General features: G+C 36.2%; 1 protein-coding gene across 1 annotated transcript in view; it reads left to right on the top strand.

Moving 5' to 3' along the window:
• The window catches only part of ROBO2 (roundabout, axon guidance receptor, homolog 2 (Drosophila)), a 657,579-nt gene that overhangs the window by 207,638 nt on the left and 428,260 nt on the right, over positions 1-21,681 (top strand). The gene's annotated exons all lie outside the window — the stretch shown is intronic.

The following is a 21,681-nucleotide window of genomic DNA, read 5'->3' as shown; positions in this document are numbered from 1 at the left end:
GTGTGAAAAATATGTGAAAGTAAAACTATTGCTTTATCTAGTGAATTAAAAGCTTGAGCTTTATTAAGTGATTTCCCCCTCCCTAGTGCTGGGAAATAAATCTTTTGTCTATGTCAGAGAATTCTGCTTGAATCATTCATGTTAGACTACTTTTTAAAAATATATGGCAATAGCAGTAATAATGATATAAAAATAAGCTATTTTACAAGTGTAGTGGTAACAGATTTATTTGAGAGCAAAGGTGAATGCAGTAGGCTCTGGGATAGGCAATAGGAAAAGAAAATTAAATGTTAACACTAGAATTGGATATATGTGGCTTCATCAAGTGGAGACCTATTAGACTACATTAATTTTATATTAATTTGCTTTTCTATTAGAATCCTTCAAGCAAATCTCTAAATACTTATACCTGAAAACTGGTTTCTTTTTCAAATTCTCTTAATGAAAAAACTGGAAGGTTGGCTGCATATAAGATGTAGAAAAACTACAATTTCTCTAAAGCACAGATCATTTTTAAGTCAAGAAAAAAAACAAAACATTGAATAGTTGATTGATACAGAACAATTCAAACAATAATTCTGGTTTTTCTTAAAATTAAGTTTTTAATACAAAATTATTCTTTTCTTTTTCATGAAAATCATTGATTTAAACAAGTCTTTAGATTCTCTTGATTTTGAAGTAGTGTTTTATTTTAAGCTGTTTCTAAAATATTTACTCAATATGCAGTTTAGTTTTTAGTTAATAAAATTATTTGTGTAATTAAACATGTGCCTGGCAGGTTTGATAAAAAGTATTGCTTTTACCCAGAGTTGCTTCCTTTCTGGTTAGGAATAATCCTATTTCGTTTTTCAGTCACTAAGCTATGTCTGATTCTTTGCGATCTCATGGACTGTAGCATGCAGGGCTTCCCTATCCTTCACTATTGCCCAGAGTTTGCTCAAACTCATGTCTGTTGAGTCAGTGATGCCCTCCAACCATTGCGTCCTTTGTCACCTACTACTCCTCCCACCCGCAGTCTTTCTCAGCATCAGGGTCTTTTCCTATGATTTGGCTCTGCATCAGGTGGCCAAAGTATTGGCTCTTCAGCTTCAACTTCGGTCCTTCCAATGAATATTCAGTGTTGATTTCCCTTACGATTAATTGGTTTGATCTTCTTGCTATCCAAGCAACTCTCAAGAGTCGTCTCCAGCATCACAGTTCAAAAGCATGAATTCCTTAGCACTCAGCCTTCTTTGTGGTCCAACATCCATACATGATAACTGGAAAAACCATAGCTTTGCTATATGGACCTTGGTTGGCAACGTGGTCTCTGCTTTTTAATATGCTCTCTAGGTTTGTCATAGTTTTCTTTCAAGGAGCAAGTATCTTTTAATTTTGTGGCTGCAATCACTGTCCACCATTGTTTTGGAGCCCAAAGAAATTAAAGTCTGTCTCTGTTTCCACTTTTCCCCATCTATTTGCCATGAAGTGATAGGACTGGATGTCATGATCTTAGGTTTTTGAATGTTGAGTTTTAAGCCATCTTTTTTACTGTCCTTTTTCACCTTCATTAAGAGGCTCTTTAGTGCCTCTTCACTTACTGCTGTTAGAGTGGTAGCCTCTTCTTATCTGAAGTTGTTCATATTTCTCCTGGCAATCTTGATTCCAGCTTGTGATTCATCCAGCCCAGCGTTTTGCATGATCTACTACATGTATACCTGTGGCGGATTCATTTTGATATTTGGCAAAACTAATACAATTATGTAAAGTTTAAAAATAAAATAAAATTAAAAAAAAAAAAAGAAGTTAGAGTCGCAATATACAGCAGTGACTTCTTTCCAAGTTATGATCTAGTCCATTGCTCCGTGTCTGGTTCTAACTGTTGCTTCTTGACCTGCATGCAGGTCAGGAGGCAGGTAAGGTGGTCTGATATTAGCATTAAGAATTTTCCAGTTTCTTGTGACCCACACAATCAAAGGCTTTAGCATAATCAGTGAAGCAGAAGTAGATATTTTTCTAGCATTCTCCTGCTTTTTCTATGATCCAACGGATGCTTGCAATTTGATCTCCAGTTTCTCTGCCTTTTCTAAATTCTGTTTAGTGGGATCACAATTTTTTGTTGATAAGTGCCTTAGAATAAACTGAAAGCTTTATAGTAAAAAAGGGGAAGAAAAGAAATGCTGGGACTCCTGATCACGTTCTTTTTCTTTATTGGATGTTCTAATTCTTGTGTCCTACTCTTTTGCTTGAGTTCTTAAAATCTCACCTCCTACTTGGAAAGAAAATAGAGTTTGTCATGCTAGACTCTATCTGTTTTTAATTATAAATTCTTAATACATTATCTTAAGTTTTTTTTTTTCTTCTTCTTCTTCTTTCCTTGCAGTTTCTAGGACAGACTTGCTTTCACTCTTTCCCAGTCTAAAACACCGAACTGCAGTCTCATCCGTAATCCTGCCATCCTTCCTTTGGGTGTTATTGTGTTCCTTGTGGCTTTCTTTTATAGCTCTGTTTGTTTTCTCTCCGTGGATTCTTTGTCCTCACTTACTGTCTCTTCTGTGCACTTTGTGGAAATAGACTATCCCAGTCTTCTGTTTAACTTCGTAGGGTCTCGTCTCCGTCTTGTGGCTCTACTGAAAGTATTCTCCCCAAGCTCTTTCAGTGCTTTGCCTAGTTCTTGTTATCTGTAGCTTTCACATTATTGGCAATTTGCTCCTCCTTGAATATTTATCTTTCTTTGAATTCAGTGATATTTGTACTTTCTTGGTTCTCCTCCTTTCTTCAACGTTGCTGTGTTGTGCCTTCTTTCCCAAATCCACTGAAGTTTCTTTCAGCTTATTGCATGTCACCATGAGTTGGGTAATAGTAGAGCAAAACTGACTAAGAAGGAAAATGTCCCAGCTATCATGCAGCTACATGGTCTGGACAGAGAAAATGAATTAGGAAACATGAAAATTATGTGTTCTTTTTATTTTTTTTTCTTTTCAAAATTTATTTTATTGCAATATAATTGATTTACAACGTGTTAATTTCTACTGTACAGCAAAGTGATTCAGTTTTGTATGTACACATTCATATTCTTTTCCATTGTGATTTATCACAGGATATGGGTAAACTCCAGGAGTTGGTGATGGACAGGGAAGCCTGGCGTGCTGCAGTTCATGCGGTCGCAAAGAGTCAGACACGACTGAGCGACTGAATTGAACTGATTGAATATAGTTCCCTGTCCTGTACAGTAGGACCTTGATGTTTTTTTTTTTTTTTAATTTAAACTTTTTATTTCCTATCAGGCATAGCCAATTAACAATATTTTGATTGTTTCTGGTGAACAGTCTAGGGAGTCAGTCCCACATATACATGTATCTGTTCTCCCCCAAACTCCCCTCCCATCCAGGCTGCTACATAACTCTCAGCAGAGTTCCCTGTGCTGTACAGTAGGTCCTTGTTGATTATCCATTTCAAATATAGCCGTGTGTACATGTCCATCCCAAACTTTGTAATTTTAAATGCTAGTTAAATCTTATGGGAAAAAATAATATAGCAGTGACGTTGAAGTATCTAAATCAAGGAGGGTTATTTACCTGGTGTGGTCAGGAACGTTCTGTCCTAAAGAGAGGCTGTTCTGCCAAGACCAGAGTAAGAGGAATCCTGAAAGAGGAAAGAAGTGAAAAGCCAGACACAAGAATGGCGACTCTGGTAAGAAAGGTTTCCAAATGATATTGGCAAGTTTCTTTGGCCAGGGATCCCCTTTCCTGTCATCTAGTTCAGTGCTCAAAAGTATCTGCTAATTTGAATTTCAATGTGCTTCTGTGCTTGTGCTACAGTATTTAATTTTCAAGTTGTGTATTATTTCCTTTAATTTAAGGAATAACTTTTCATTTACCAGCACAGTTTGCATCTGACTCATATTTTACTCTTTCTAAAACCAAGCCATTGTGTTTGAGGCTGGTGCTTATAATAAACAAACACATATAAAGAAGTATATTACTTATGTGGAAAAACTAGATGAAAAAAAAAAAAGTCCACAACAGGTCATATAATAGCTTTTACCTATCTTCGTGGTCAGCTTTTATCTTTGCATAGCTAATCAGATTGTCACCTTATCAGTTAGTATGTATGTCTGAAAATTCCAGTAGTACTATGAACAGTTCAGTAATATCAGGGAGGTGAAGCCTTGTTGTGTTACATGTGGAAAGTGATGTCAATAAGTGGGGAGGAATAAAAGCAATCCTTGATTTATTTGTCTTTAGCAGTTCTCTGGGTTATAGGTAATGAATCTGAAGCGGTGATGCATGGTAGAGGCAGTCTGATTTACAAGAGTACACTGTTAAGCGCTGGTGTCAAAGAACAAAGATGACATCTGCTTCCTCGGCTTTCTGTGGTACAGAAGGAGAGAAACCCTGCCCTTCATTATAGGCAAAAGAACATTATCCCGTGCGTGGAAGGCCTGTATGAGGGTTTAGAAGTTAATGGGGATTTAAATGTACTTCAGATTTTAGTATAGTAATGTTATGATTCTTTTGGAATACTATCTCACGTTATGTATACATACATGTCATTAATAAATAATGCTTAAGAATTGTAATCAAATCTTAAACAAGTATTTATATATATTTTATATGTTGTCAATTAATATTACATGTGACCAGATGTTGATAGTAATTTTAGAAAAGGTATGAACAATTAATTCTTACTGTTTAACTTAAATTTTTTTTCTCAAAGAGAACAAGAATTAATTGAAACTAAATTCATTTGCTTTTAAGGTCTATATACAAGATGAGGTATATGTTAGTGAATCCTCTTAGTGTATAAATACATATATATTAATACTTGCAGAACTTAAAAATATGCGTAATTTGTGTTTCTGTTTAAAAAATAATGAAAATACTATGGGGATTTGTAAATATTTCTGAGGACAGTCCTTGTATCTTAGAGCTGAATTAGGTCTGAGTTTGGTATTTGCTCCTTTCAGCCTAACTAGCGAGAGGACTATTAACTTTCTTGGAGCTTTGGGACCTTGGGGTTTTGCCTTTGGAAATTAAATATTTAATATTGCTTTGTCTGGGCTGGCTTTGAACAGAATCCTTCCTTCCTTCCAAGGCAATGTCAAAATTCATAGAAGAGAAACAACTCACATTGTCTACTGAAATCAAACCTGACTGCTCGCCCCTCCCTTCTCCCACTTCTGCCCTTGGGATCCTGACATCATTACCATCTCAGAACCCTTAGGATTGTTGCTCATGTTAAGGGTTCTAGGAGACAACAGTCAAATATTTGACTACTAATCATGCCTGGATGTCTGTTATTTTCAGGCAGTGAAATTCTTTTGGTTCAAGAATTGTACTGCAGTCATTGAATGTGGACAGAGAATACAATTAGGTGAATCCCAGAGACAATCTGCTGTTTAGAGCTTTCTTTGAAATGAAAGATGCATCTATTTAAAGGTTATCTGGCATACGAAAGGGACACATCCCCCAAGGAGAAAAGGGAACTACTTAAAAGAAATAAGACTTTTATTAATATTTTTCAATCAGATGTTGCAATCTCCTTACCCTTTTCCTCTTGTAATCTTCATGTTGGCTTATGTAAGTGCTTTGTCCATGGGACACTCACTCTTTCTAGGAAAGTCAATAGATGGGATGAGTTCATTGAAAAAGAAACAGGATTAAAAATTCAATGACACAGGTTCCAAAAGTATCTGTTTAGAGCTTATATTCTCAATTTCAGGGCTTTCTGGTTATTGTTTGGGGACTTTTGGGATTGGCTCCTTGATGCTCAGGTGGATGATGTCAGCGTCAAGAACAAGGGGCTTTAATTCTGAAAGTTTCTGGTGGTTGCTGGTATTTAAGCATAGTGGATATTATTATTCATTTTCTTGCTGTAATATTCAAAAATTGATGTCTTTCTCTGAATGAAGTATTTAAATTAGAAAAGGCAGAATAACTCAATCAGACAAAATGAAGAGGTTGTTATATCTCTCTCGCCAAAAGATGACCAATGGAAAAAAAATGATTTTGTATCATATTTGGTTAGATTTTATCATCTATTTCAGTAAATAATATTTAAATAAGCTTCAGTGCAATATACAATATGTTTGGAAGAAAAAAAAATCACACATAAAGCGATGACTAAATATTAAATCAGAAAAGCATAAATACTAATTTTTCAACTCTAAAATTTTTAAAATATTTATTTATTTGTTCATTTGGTTGTGCAGATATTAGTTGTGGCATGTGGGATCTAGTTCCCTGACCAGGGATAGAACCCTCAGCTCCCTGAATTGGGAGCTAGAGTCTTAGCCACTGGATCACCAGGGAAACCTATAATCTCTAAAACTAAAGAAATGTTATATGAACTGAAAGTTCTTTTCTAGCTTTACAACTTTATGCATTCAATAACGTGAAAGAAAAAAGATGTTAATTATGTGAGTAGAATTTACCTAAATATAAAATATGAACTTGAACCAATGATACATATATGCTTATTTAATGCAATATCGAACATTGTGATATGTTTAATTCAGCTGTATATTAGACAAAATCTCAGAGATAAAATTTATTATAATATATTTCTTTCATGTTCTCTGACATAAGTACACTGGATTACAAGGCATTTGTTTGGGTAATTTAACTTTCTGGGATATAGTTCATGGGATCGCAGAGTCAGACACGATTTAGCAACTAACTCACACACACAATCTGGTATCAGTATTTGATGCCTTTTTGATCCCATTGTCCCTAAAAAAAAAGTCCATATCACAATTACAACTTCCTGTTTTGCTAATTTTATTAAGAATTTAGTTGTTAATTCGTGTCCAACTCTTTGCAACCCCATGGACTGTAGCCTGCCAGGCTCCTTGGTAAGAATACTGGAGTGGGTTGTCATTTCTTTCTCCATGGGGTCTTCCTGACCCAGAGATCAAACTCTGGTGTCTTGCATTGCAGGTGGATTCTTTACTGACTGAGCCACCGGGGAAGCCTAAGAATACACGTGAATGAAAAAAATTTTGTTGAAGAATATATACTGTATTTCTAAATATTTTCCTTTAATTTTAACTTCAGACATATTTCTTTTATGGAAATATTTCATTTAGTAGACTAAAACTACTTTGCTGTTGCTCATTGTGATTATATTTTTCACTTCTTTCTAAAGCAAATTTGTATATCTCTGAGCCTTCTTAGGCAAATAAACTATAGCTTATTTATCACAAGTATTTTCTGCCCCTGTGTGTTCAACACCACTATGTACAGTACAGAAGTAATTTAATGATACGGACCTTTACAGAGGAAGATCCCTGTTTTCTTTCTACCTGCAGATAGAGGAGGTAATTGATATCCTGAAAAGTTCCCTAGTTTTCCTAGTGTTCTCCCCAAATATATACTTTTTTATTAAGTTTTTACGTATCTCTAATAAGTTTATGAAATGTTGATATTTCTAAGGAAGATGGGAGAATGAGAGCTAAATGGCTGTGTCAAGGGAACCTATATAACCTAATTTACATAGCAGCTCAAGCCTCTCATGAAATTGTGAACACACACAATCGAAAATGAACACCAAATTGCAGTAATTTTAAATTTCAGCTACCACTGTATTCAGAAATTTTCTTTGATTTTTCTTCTTGTCTGATGAGTAACTAAGAAGTCAGGGATGATTGGCAGGTGTAACAATTCAAAAGAAAATATTCCACAAACTCCATGCAAGCATCTCTTGATAAACTGTTTTGATGAGTGAGTAAATAAAATGCTTCTATTTTTACACAGACATCTCTGTACTTTGTACATATTTGATCATTGGTGCTTCAATTGGCATTCGATAGACATCTATTCACCAAATTTTACTGGTTGGTTGTCAGAGACAGTAATAGCAAAATATCAAAGGCTGGATGAGAAGAAGTATTTTAAAAATTCTATGTACTCATAAGTAAAATTTTAACTATGTAACATGCTCTTAGTCTGGTGAAATAGAAGTCCTTGTGAAAATTATATATTTTTTTGGAATGGTACTCATAGAATAATAATCTCATATTTCTATTTCTAGTTTTGAGTCAAACCATAAAGTACACAAATCCAAAATTAAAATAATTATCGTAAGAACATAGACAAATGTTATTTTCTTATTTTCTTGTATCCGCCACATTCAGTTTGTGCTACTTAATGACAACACTATTTTCAATACAACTTTACACTTATGCCTTTCTGTAGTTCATTTATCTGGCACTAATAGTATTAATAAATAAAAACAATAGTCACCATCCATTTGATGTTGATAAGAGTAGTAAATAATAGTAAATTATAATAGTAATTAATAGTATAGTAGTAAATAATAGTAAACATAATAGTAATTATGGATAGTATTATGGATCCCAAATGACAGAGCAGAAAATTAGGGTACGGACAAGTTAAGTCAAGTGGCAGGCTTACACAGAACATAGATAGTGGCTAAGCTAGTATAAGAACATCAATCTTCTGGCCTCTAATTTGGGGCTTTCCATAACTGCAGTATTATTCGTCAATACCAGGAAGCAAACTAAGTATCACGAATAGATCATCCATTTGTATCGGTCTTCCCTTTATGTGATTGGAATCTAAAATACCAAGTGCATAAGGAATTGAAAGTTAGACTCTTTGCCCATTTTAGTGACTTTAGAACAGTCTTTTTTTTTTTTTTTTTTAATCAGGAGATTTGGTAATAAACACAGACATTTACCGAGCTCAATTCCGTGAACTACTTTGTAGATATTTTGTTAACATGGGAGAAATAAGCTTTTTTAACAACTTATCTTGATTTACTTTTATGCTAAGAGAAGACTCAGACACATTCTGAAATATGTATTGCCTTATGGATTGCAGTTGGCAGCAGTTGTTAGTGTTAAAGATTCACACATTTCAAGTAAGATTGGATACATTTATATTTGTGTCAGGAGAAGAAATAATAGATTCTAAAAAGTTAAAGTGTTACCAAAAGGCAAAACATGACATATAACTGAAGAGATAGCAATATTCTTCCCTATTGAGGTTCTTTCCTCTAAGGCTTTGTTTTCTAACCAAAGTTTTGGCAAGCAAAATTTATTTTTTGTGTGTGTGGGATAGAGTCTTCTTTCACATCTCTGACTTTGAAAAGGAAACATGATTATATAGATAAAGCATCTTAAATCTAAGGTGTAGGAAGGTATTTAGTAGAAAAGCAGACACTTAGTCTATGCTATTGTTACTCAGAATATACTCTCTATTGAAGTTTACTGAAAATACTTTCTCCAGTGTGTTGAAATTTCTTTTGCATCCAGCTCTATTATAGATACAACATCATGACAACAGTGACATGACTTGTTTACAAGAGGGTGGTATAAACAGCAAATGTTCTCCCTTAAGACAGCTTTCTTGTTGAACTTCAACAGAAAAGGGAGAAGAAATGTAGAAGAGAGAACAGAAGGAAGTAGTCTTGAACATGTAGAGTCACATTGAAGGAAGAGGAAAAAGTGGCTGCTAGTGTCTTTATGGTTTGCCTTCATTTTTTATGTAAGGAAGGACCTTCAAATTGTATATGATCTTCAATGTGGAAGGTTATGTGTGGCCTATTAGAGTGTGCCTTAATATTTGAAGATATTACCTGGTTTGAAATTAACTAAATTAAGGAAATCAAACAAGGGAAGACAAAGGAAAATACTATAGAGATAGAAAGAGGTAGAGATGATAGAGAGAAAGATAAAAAGGAAGAGAGTGAGATCTTATATCTAATACCTGCTCTAATACCTGCTCTAACCTGTCTTAGTCAACTTTCTGACCTAGGATGTTGCAACAGAAGCTTTCTGAAGGAATTTTAGTTATAGGAATGCCCCTCCCATCTTTATGATTTTTGTTGTTGATAAATCACTGAGTCATGTCTGACTCCTTTCAACCCCATGAACTTCAGCACGCCAGGCTCCTCTGTCCTTTACTATCTCTTGGAGTTTGCTCAAACTCCTATCCATTGAGTCAATGATGCCATCCAACCATCTCCTTATCTGTCATTCCCTTCTCCTTCTTTTGATGATCTTGTGTTAACCTTATATATTTTCCTAGAAATCGTGATGGTCTGCATAACATTTCAGATTATACCTGATCATATTGCAAAATGTTAATTTGCTTCTTGCATGAGAAATAGAATGAAGTAAAAATAAGCTAAACTTTAGCACTTTGAACCATTATTGGGTCATGATTGCTAACTGTACCCTGATACTAAGTAAAGTGATGATTATTCTGAGCACCAGGGAAGCCTTAGAAGTACCCATGGGAGCACACTCGTCTAGATGGAGGGGGTCCTGTCAGAGCTCCCTGGAGCTGGGCATGGAAACTGGGTCCCTTCTTTCAGGTCAGGTCAGGTCAGTTCAGTCGCTCAGTTGTGTCCGACTCTTTGTGACCTAAATCACCTGGGTAAAATGGGTTGAATATTCTGGGTACGGTATATGGATTTGCTAGTACAGTCTCCTCAGATTCCTTGGGACATGGATTTACGCTTGTGAAACTGTGGAATCATTGAAGGGTGTGAAGTGCATAGATTTTGTCATTAACATACACAAACATGAACCTCAGTATTGTCATTTCTTGGCAGGCAGGTGACCTCCCACAAGTAATTTCAACTCTCTGAATTTCTGATTTCTGTTATATCACATTGGGGTAGTATTGCCTCCTTGATGGGAATGTTTTAATATTAAATGATGCATTAAAATACTTTAGATATGATTAATCCCAAGGCAAATGCTGGTAAGGAGTGAGTCACAGAGATGTCCCAAGAGGTCTCAAAGCCTGGTCCATGAGTGCATGCTTGCTAGGTTGCTTCAGTCATGTCTGACTCTTTGTGACTTTACGAACTGTAACCCACCAGGCTCCTCTGTCCATGGGATTTTCCAGGCAAGAATACTGGGGTGGGTTGCCATGTCCTCTTCCAGAGGATCTTTCCGATCCAGGGATCAAAATTGCGTCTCCTGCATTGCAGGCACATTCTTTACAGCTGAGCCACTGGGGAAGCCCCTGGTCCCTGCGGTCAGCCTTAAAGCTTTTTGAAGATAAAGACCAGATTCAGAAATTCTGTTGTGTTTTAGAGTACACAATATACACATATTGGGACTTTAAGATTGGGTTGCTTCTCGGGATCAATTGTTCAGATTTCTTGGAGTCATGGTAGTAAGACAATGAAGAAATAACAGTGATTGTATCATTATGATGTTTGCAATTGGTCCTGTTTATTTCTTTTTAACATTTATTGAATCCCTGATATGTGTCATGCCTCAAGCTAGATGCCATAGGTTATGTAAGGATACATAGGCGCTCCTAGGAGAAGAAATACCTTTCTAGTGGAGGACATTTATTAACCCATGAAGCAGAATAAATAAATAAATGAATTAAGTGCTAAGTATGAACAAGACGCATATTGTAATAAATCAGGAGGAGTGTTTATTTATAATCGTTTGAGGAAAGAGGGTAGATGTCAGGAAAAGATGATGAAAATCAAACTGTTGGACCCAAGTAGGATTGTAATAGTTTGAGAGACAAAAATACAGATAGGAAAATGTACAGCATGCACAAAGGCAGGGATCCATAAATATCCTTGAGTCTGTCCAAGGAAATGTTAGGAGATGTGTGGGGGATGCTAAAATATAGAGTGAGAAATCTTCGGTAAATCTCTTTGCTTCTTAGCCTATTTCTAGATATTGATGGCGATATTTTGGGGAAATTCCAACTTAACTACATGTGAACAAATGAATAATTTTTATAAAAAAATAACAGATCTCTGTACTAATTTTACTTAGATTATGGTAACAAATATTATATTTCCATTTTGATTTAAAATGATGAAGATGATGGCTAAAAATAAAATGAACCAAGTTTCATGCATGTTGCATTTTAACAAGTTGGATGTCTCATTGGAATGCACTGCCTCCTTGCTCCACATTTATTTTTGGAATTTAATAAGGCGCCTGTCATATCTGCCTCAAGGCTAAAAAACATCATGGGGGAGAAATCCAAAGTACTGTCATGTCTGAGTGACATGGAGCCAATTTTATTTTATTTTATTTTCAGGGGATGGTGTTGGGGGGAGGGTGGCTGAAATTAGCCAGCCTGACTTATGAAAAGGCACCGCTCCACCATCTGTTCTAAAGGCCTTGTGCTGGTTAACTGGTAATGACATTGCCCAGTGACATTTGTCAGGTGGATTCAACTCAGAAAACCTGTAGAGGATTTTCATTAAAAAATTAGATCTGTGCATTTTACTGCAAAGCTCATTCTCATGATAGATTCTGGTAGAATGCCACACATCTCCAGAAGTGGGTCTCATTACCTGAGAAACTTGGGAAGGTAATAACTTCTTTATTTCTTCTTTGTGCTCCCAGAGCACATAATTAACATACTGACTCATTTAGCTCAACTCTCCATAGGATGAGGCTGTGTGAATACAAGGGAGACTTCAGAGAAACTGTGGCAAACAAGTAGGGTTCCTCATTCTCATCTAGGGTGAGGAGAAAACTCTGCCATTTGCTGCTTCATTCTTTGAAGTTGATGTTTACTACAATGAGACTTAAAAAAAAATAGAATCATAATATGTTAGGATTTAAACGGAACCATAATATTTTAAAGAATTTTAAATAAAACCAGATATCTCAGAAAGATATTACTTTTGCTGAATTTTTTATAAAATTGGAAGTCATAGTCAGCTGAAGGATCTGTCTGGGGCATAAAAATAAATTGTATACCTTATATAAGTATTCTGTTGTAATAACTGGAGTAAGCACTGCTAATGTTTTGCTAATTAAATCTTAGTTAAGGTCTGTTATTTTTAGTAGTTACCGTAATGAAACTGAAGGCAAAAGGAGAAGGCAGCAGAGGATGAGATGGTTAGATAGTCTCACTGATTCAATGGACATGAATTTGAGCAAACTGTGGGAGATGGTTAAAGGACAGGGAAGCCTGGCATGCTGTAGTCCAAAGGGTCGCAACAAGTCAGACAGGAATGAGCGACTGAACAATAACATAGGGAACTAAGTTAAATAATGAGAACTTAAAACAGATAAACATAGTACTGTTATGTCAGATCATATGTATTGTGAACAGAGTCAATTTGTAGTTGGTCAGTTCTTCTATCCTTATTATTTGGAATTTCCTGCCTCTTGAATAAAAGGAAAAGAAATAGTCTAAACTAATTTTTAATGAGTTTGTGGCTTCTTGAGCACAAAGAGGGATCCATTAGGTCTGCCTTGAATTCCAGAAGACCCCTGAGCTAGGATCAAGAACTGATCCTAGTGTAAAGTACCTAGTGTATATATTGGAGAAGGAAATGGCAACCCACTCCAGTGTTCTTGCCTGGAGAACCCCAGGGACGGGGGAGCCTGGTGGGCTGCCATCTCTGGAGTCGCACAGAGTCGGACGCAACTGAAGCAACTTAGCAGCAGCAGCAGCAGCAGTGTATATATAGGTATGTGATGCATAGGTAAGTAAGGGAGGAAGAGACCCTTGTAGACAAATTTAGCCTTGTAATTGTGTGGTTACACTCATTCTAATTCCAACTATATAGCTTGGATCAATCGTCAGTTTCATGGAAGATAATTTAGTGGTAAGGCCAGATCTAAACCATTAGATATTGAACCACCATGTAAGAAATAAAGTTGAAATTATGAGATAGCAAAATGAACTCAGTGCCATGTGGAAGGTGCTTCACATTTTAGCATTCTCAAGAAAATAGGAATCATGAGACATCAACTATCTTTTGACATGCTGGCATTCAACATTTTTTTTTTTCCTGATGGAACTCCAAGGCAATACTGAATAGATTCCCTAAAATATTCTGAAAGCCGTCAAGAAAGCATTTTAGCACTTTTCTGAGTAAACAATGAATTTAATTTAAATAAATTCATTCCTTGGAGACAATCTGCCTCTTGATTATAGCTGGACTTCATCTTATTTTACACAGCCTGTCTCTTTGGGGCAGAATTTTTCAGTCAAAGAAACAGACAGATTTATTGGCTGTTTAATCTGAATGTTTAGCTGGTTCCCAAACATTGCTTAACTAGTCATTGATAACTGGTGGTGCTGAAAGTTGAATGCAGGTGGGCTGAATGATGTATATTCAACTTTATGAATGATTTAAGGTAAATATTAATGAACAACAAAAAAAAAAAACAAGGGGACAAATTTTAAAATCTTTCATTCTTAGTAAATAATTGCATTTATTATTTTAGTGCTGATCTACCAAGAGAGGAATCATTCTGAACAGGCTGAAGCCTTTTGTCTGTGTCTCTGCTTACAGATTCCAAGCTTAGCACAACTTTATTTATCATAAATGTATCACTAATGATACTTGCTGTGGAATTGTGTAATATTTCTCCCATGAGCAGCTCAGAATAGCTCCCAAACTTTCAGTCTAATCTTTCTTTCTAGAGCTGGCAAGAGTAGGTTGTCATGGAGTGAGGGGAGAAATCAGCAGACTTTATTTATGTTTTAGATGAGAGGAGACTATCTTTCTTCTGTATGATTTTAGAATTAGGCTGTACTGCAGGGGCATTAGTCTGAATGCCTAACAGAGAGGACTCTGCATATGGGGGCTCAATTAGGTTCATGATAGTGATGAGAGTAATTCCATATTCACATCTCAAATATGAGGCCAGTAGTCAAACTTGAATTATCCTTTCTCAAACACATGGACTTCTCTCCAGTAAGAATAACTGTCCTACTTAGAATATTTTCCCTACAACCAGGAATTATGAATGATAGAATCGTCTTCCTTAACAGGCTTCCCTGGTGGCTCAGTTGGTAAAGAATCCGCTGGCAATGCAGGAGACCTGGGCTCTATCCCTGGGCCGTGATATCCCCTGGAGAAGGAAATGGCAACCCACTCCAGTATTCTTGCCTGGAGAATTCCATGAAAGAGCCTGATGGGCAGCAGTCCATGGGGTCACAAAGAATCAGACACGACTTAGTGACTTTCACTTCTCCTTAACAGAAAGGCACATGTTGCTGACTTTGGAAATGTTATTCTGATATTCTCTGGCTTCCCTTGTGGCTCAGCTGGTAAAGAATCCACCCCCAATACAGGAGATCCCGGTTTGATCCCTGGGTCAGGAAATCCCCTGGAGAAGGGATAGGCAACCCATCCCACTATTCTTGGGCTTCCCTGGTGGCTCAGATGGTCAAGAATCAGCTGGAGAAGAGAACAGTTACCCACTCCAGTATTCTGGCCTGGAGAATTCCGTGGCTGTATATAGTCTGTGGGGTCACAAAGAGTTGGACATGACTGAGTGACTTTCACTTTCACTTCCTTTTTTCTTTAAATTTATATGTATAGTTACTATTTCTTTTAGCTTGATTTGTCTCCCAGATCTGCAAGTTGCCACCTGTTTGATGTTAAAATTATGTTGTTAAAGTAGTAATAGTGAAAGTGAAGTGAAAGTCTCTCAGTCGTGTCTGACTCTTTGTGACCCCCATGGGCTGTATGAATTCTCTAGGCTTTCCCTTTTCCAGGGGATCTTCCCAACCCAGGGATCAAACCCAGGTCTCCTGCATTGCAGCGGATTCTTTACCAGCTGAGCCACAAGGGAAGCCAGAGAATATCAGAGTGGGTAGCTAATCCCTTCGCCAGGGGATCTTCCTGACCCAGGAATCGAGCCCGGGTCTCCTGCATTGCAGGTGGATTCTTTACCAACTGAACTATCAGGGAAGGCCAAAATAGTAATAATACTTCCTTAAATTTATGTCAGAGAAAAATTATTCAGTAAAATGAGTTTAAGAGATCATTTGATATAAGTTTTCTGGAACTTGAGCCTTCCAGTTTTATCCTCATAAATGAAGATTCATTATCAAAAAAAGGTTTTAATTTGGATTTTTATTTAATGGATAACTGAAAAAAAAAAAAAAAAACTAAGGCACTTTTTCTGGGTTGTGTGAAAAGAACCTATGACAAGGCATTCAGTTGTGACTTCTGTGCCTATTTTTTTTTTTTTTTACAATTGGTTTTGTTCCAGATGATAGTTCTTAAATGTGTTTGACCTAGAGGAAAATAAAGTTTTGCTAATACGTGAGGCATTAGTGAAAAACAAAGAATGTACAGCATAGTAGGCTGTAAGAACAAAGTGTTTGCCGGAGTTTGAATAGAAAAGGGTGAGTGGTTTCTGAATCATTCACATGGTTCCTGAAAGGCTCAAATTAATACTGCAAGTGACATTTAGTTTCGGCTGCATAATATCATCTATCAAATTTAAATTAGGCTGTTAATCTAAATTTTAGAACTTGCATAGTTTTATACCTAAATTTTTTTTTATTGCCCAAGACCATAAACTTATGAAACTTAAATCTAAGATTATATCTGTGAATTCATATATGTATTCAAGTAATATAAACAAATAATTATTAATATTAGGAGTCAAAGAGGATGTTTCTTTTAAAAATACTTCTTATACTAATCAAATTTGAGGATAGCTACCATATATGAGGGCCTTCCACGTAGTCAGGGGTAAACAATTGCCTGCCAATGTAGGATACGTGGGTTTGATCCCTGGGCTGGGAAGACCCCTTGGAGAAGGAAAGAGCAACACCCTCCAGCATCCTTGCCTGGGAAATCCCATGGACAGAGGAGCCTGGTGGGTTACAGTCCATTAATTGCAAAGAGTTGGACATGATTTAACAACTAAACAACAACAATATCCAACTATGATGATAATGATGATGATCCCTAGGACTTAGATCTATAACCACAGAAAACTAAGAGCTGGCTGTAATGTTCCAAAGTTTTGACTTACTGGTTTCTCCTGATTTTCCACGTGTCATTTTTAGTTGAGGAACCACCCGTCTAATGAAGCATTAATAAGAAATATTTTCCTATATAAATACAGGAAAATATTTGTTATGTCAGTCCAGTTCAGTCACACAGTTGTTTCTGACTCTTTGCAACCCCCTGGACTGCAGCTCGCCAGGCTTCCCTGTCCATCACCAACTCCTAGAGCTTGCTCAGACTCATGTCCATTGAGTCGGTGATGCCATCCAACCATCTCATCCTCTGTCATCCCCTTTTCCTCCTGCCTTCAGTCTTTCCCAGCATCAGGGTCTTTTCCAGTGAGTCAGTTCTTCCAATCAGGTGGCCAAAGTATTGGAGCTTCAGGATCAGCATTAGTCCTTACAATGAATATTCAGGATTGATTTCCTTTAAGATGGACTGGTTGGATCTCCTTACAGTCCAAGGGACTCTCAAGAGTCTTCTCCAACACCACAGTTCAAAAGCATCAGTTCCTCAACGCTCAGCTTTCTTTATGGTCCAGTTCTCAGATCCATACATGACTACTGAAAAGCCGTAGCTTTGATGAGAAAAGACCTTTGTCGGCAAAGAAATGTCTCTCCTTTTTAATATGCTGTCTAGGTTGGTCATAGCTTTTCTTCTAAGGAGCAAGCATCTTTTAATTTCATGGCTGCAGTCACCATCTGCAGTGATTTTGGAGCCCCCCAAAATAAAGTCTCTCATTGTTTACCCATCTTTTTGCCATGAAGTGATGGGACTGGATGCCATGATCTTTGTGTTTTGAATGTTGACTTTTAAGCCAGCCTTTTCACTCTCTTCTTTCACTTTCATCAAGAGGCTCTTCAGTTCCTCTTCACTTTCTGCCATAAGAGTGATGTTATCTGCATATCTGATTATTGATATTTCTCCTAGCAATCTTGATTCCAGCTTGTGCTTCATACAGTCCAAAATTTCTCTTGATGTACTCTGCATATAAGTTAAATATTCAGGGTGACAATATACAGCCTTGACATACTCCTTTCCAAATTTGGAACCAGTCCATTGTTCCATGTCTAGTTCTAATTGTTGCTTCTTGACCTGCATACAGATTTCTTAGGAGGCAGGTAAAGTGGTCTGGTATTCCCATCTTTTGAACGATTTTCCAGTTTGTTGTGATCCACACAGTCAAAGGCTTTAGCTGTCGTAGCATACTGATCTTCTACTTACTTCAAAATCACTATAATTCATAGTAGCATATTAATTTTAGAGCTTGAAAGACCTGGAACTGAATTCTGTCACAGCTTTGGATTGATTTACTTTGTAATGTTGATCAAGTTATTCAACTAGGGTCATTTTAGTCTCCTCATCTGTAAAATGCAGGTCTTCAATGTACTTGGAAGATTACTTCGAGTCTTTCTTGTTCAGTTATTAAGTGGTGTCCGACTCTTTGTGACTCCATGGACTGCAGCATGCCAGGCTTCCCTGTCCTTCTCTATCTCCTGGAGTTTGCTCAAACTCATGTACATCAGGTCGGTGATGCTGTCCAACCATCTCATCCTCTGTTATCCTCTTCTCCTTTTGCCTCCAATCTTTCCCATCATCAGGGTCTTTTCCAATGAGTCAGGTCTTTGCATCAGGTGGCTAAAGTATTGGAGCTTCAGCTTTAGCATCAGTCCTTCCAATGAATATTCAGAACTGATTTCCTTTAGGATGGACTGGTTTGTCCTTCTTTCTGTCCAAGGGACTGTCAAAAAAGAGACTTCTACAGCACCATAATTCAAAAGCATCAGTTCTTCAGCACTCATCCTTCTTTGTGGTCCAGCTCTCACATCTGTACATGACTACTGGAAAAACTATAGCTTTGACTATAGAGACATTTGTTGGCAAAGTGATGTCCCTACTTTTTAATATGCTTTCTAGGTTTGTCATAACTTTTCTTCCAAAAAGCAAACATCTTTTAATTTCGTGGCTGTGGTCACCATCTGCAGTGATTTTGGAGCCCAAGAGAATAAATTCTTTGAATCTGATAGTGGTTGAAAATTCCTGGACTTGGCTGGCTCCTATTGGGCTTTCAACAAATGTTCAGCGTTACCCCATTCTATCATCATACAGGAAATATCGTCTTCCTTTCCCCTTCAATATCTCTTCTCCCAGGCTCTTCTTGCTCAACGCAAGGTGAAGCTGGGGCCACATGCCTAAATGTGGTGTATATCAGACAGAAATCTACCCTAACCTTAGCAGTTGACTGGTTTTACTTTTTTGATTTAAACATCATTTCCATTTTTTTTTTTAAAGGTAAATTAGTACAGCTAGTCAAAGTACTTGCAGTTTGTTGGCCATGACTGAGTTGTGAACATAAAATAGTAGCTGAGGCAGACACGGGTCTTTACCTTCAGAATCAAACATGGACGTGTTAGCTGACTAGAAGAGGCAGTCTCTTTGACATTGTCCACATTTCATTCCTTTTTTTTTTTGATACACCTGGGTTGTGTGTTTGCTTTTTGGTGGCCTTTATTCATAAATGAGGAGAGACCACTCTTCTTTTAAAAATAAAACCAAACCTCATATTAATATGTCGACTTGGAGTGACAAATGTATGCTGGGCTTATTCATAAGTCACTTCACTCATATTCAGTGGAACTTGATTTTTTTCCAAAGAGTAAACAGTTTGCATCTTCTTTTTAATTTAGTGATAAAATGTTTTTATAAATGATTTCTAACTGGGCACCTGTTTAGAAAAGGTGACTTATTCTGTTTAACAAAATTAAATTAAATTAATTTAATTTAAAAACATTAAGTTAATTTATATAGCTGGTTGTATTAACCTTCAATTTATGTTGCTTTGAAAAATATGTGGGAGCACTGACATTGGCATTAGACATGTGTGTGGAGCTTTTTAAGATCCCAGGTAAAGAGAACTAGGAAATATTGCAAGTAAGTTTTTGAGAAGTAAGCACACTATAGGAGTCCTCAGTTGGCATGTCTCTGCATTTTTCCAGATGGCCAACAGATGTTTATATTTGTGTAAAGAGGGGACTGCCTCTGAAGTACACAATTTCAACACTAAACTTTTGGCTTTAATGAGAACATTAGAACGGTTACTGTTGCTCCTCAGAGATGGTTTCAAAAGTTGAATTTGGAAATCAACAGTATAAGTTCATAAAGGCCAAAGAAGTATATCTACAAACTGGGTCAAATATTTAAATATATTTGCAGGGAAGAGGTATTTAAAATTAAATCAAGTGGAGAAAAATAATTTCTCTAGAAGTAATTTACATAAAAAGCTGTGTGCTGTAAACTGAAGAAGTATAGTATTCATTGCATGGCTCCATTTCAGAAGAAGCCATCTTCAATTTTGTCGTTTTAAAGGTCAAATCTAGTATTACCAAAGAGTTATGAAATGTATGTCTTGACATGAAACAAAGTTTTCTCCCAGGTTTAAAAAAAAAAAAAATCTAGTTGGGTCATAAAAATCATACAGTATGGTCAATAGGTGTGAATTAATTTAAAATGATGCAAAATCAGAATTTTTTTCTTCTTTGCTGTTGAAAAATGACAACATATGTTGGCACCATGACAATGGCATATTCTTCCATCTAAATATTTGGGTTTTTTCCATAAGAAGATTGTGGCTTTAATAGACAAAGATGTGGATTCTAAGCTCTAGAGGCAGTAAGCAAGAATTAATGGTTAAGAAATACCCTAGAAACATGAATAGAAAAATTGACATTAAACAAAACTAGTAATCTATTATAATTGAAATGTAGTATTATAAATAGTAAAAAGGACACCTTATTGTTGTTGTTTGGTTGCTAAGTTATGTCCAACTCTTTTGTGACCTTATGGAGGGCAGCCCGCTAAGCCCCTCTGTCCATTGGATTTTCCAGGTAAGAATACTGGAGTGGGTTGCCATTTCTTTCTCCAGGGCATCTTCCCAAACCAGGCAACTAACTCAAGTCTCCTACATTGGCTTGCAGATTCTTTACCACTGAACCATCGGGGAAGCCTGAAAAGGAACATATTGAATATAATTTTTCTTTCCATTTTCTGTTGTTATACTTTGCTTAATTACTGTATTTAAAGAGAATTTAGCTAAGTAGTCACTTATGATTTTGTTTGACAAGGTATTAAATCTATTGTTTTGTTTTTTCTTTAAAGGCATCATCTTCAGTTATTCAGAATAGTGGGTGTTCACATTTTATTTGGATCAATGTAAAACTTAGTTTTTCTAATGTGGTTGCTGTTTTTCAGAAAGTAAGTAAAACTTAGAAGTAACTTTGCAATGTAGTTAGTAATTAAGACGTTTCTTTTTGGGACTTTTTGAGAGAATGATTATCTCCTTTATCTAAGCTGAGAACATAAAATCTTAAAATAAAATTACCAAAAATTCTTACCAGATAGAATGCCTTTCAGAACTGCTAGAAAAGAGGGAAGAATTATTCTACATTTTAAAGTTTGATTTTATTACAAGCTGTTTATATTATTAATCTCTTTTTTGGTTGTGAAATTAGAATGAAAAGTTGAAGCACTTTTAAATTAAATGATTTGTTTACATTTGGCCTACTCTGTTTTAGGTACTCATTTCAGTTACATTTACTTAACCCTTATTTCCTTATTGAACCAGCATTTTATTTGACAGAAGAGGAAACTGAGGATCAAAGGGGTTAAGTGTCTTGTTCAGAGTCACTGGGCAGAAAAGTGGTGGAATAGAAAAAAAGTCCCAGTTCTTCTGACCCAAGCTTTAATGACTTCATTAAACTTCAGTTGCCAGTTTTGTGCATCATAGAGGCAGGCTACTGTATCTCTTCTCAGAGATAAAAAATATATTGACTTGCAAAGTTTAAACTGTGCTTTTGATGAAAAAACTAGAGAGGGTAAGATTATTAAGACTCAAATATCAAGGGATGTAGGATTGAGTTTAACACTGAGGATTGGGTTGTTTTTATATATATATATATATATATATATATA

This window comes from Bison bison, unplaced genomic scaffold (genome assembly GCF_000754665.1).
Source record: "Bison bison bison isolate TAMUID 2011002044 unplaced genomic scaffold, Bison_UMD1.0 scf7180017864200, whole genome shotgun sequence".
NCBI classification, from domain to species: domain Eukaryota; kingdom Metazoa; phylum Chordata; class Mammalia; order Artiodactyla; family Bovidae; genus Bison; species Bison bison.
Note: the sequence above shows the minus strand (reverse complement) of the source record. Positions and strands in the feature narration are given on the sequence as shown.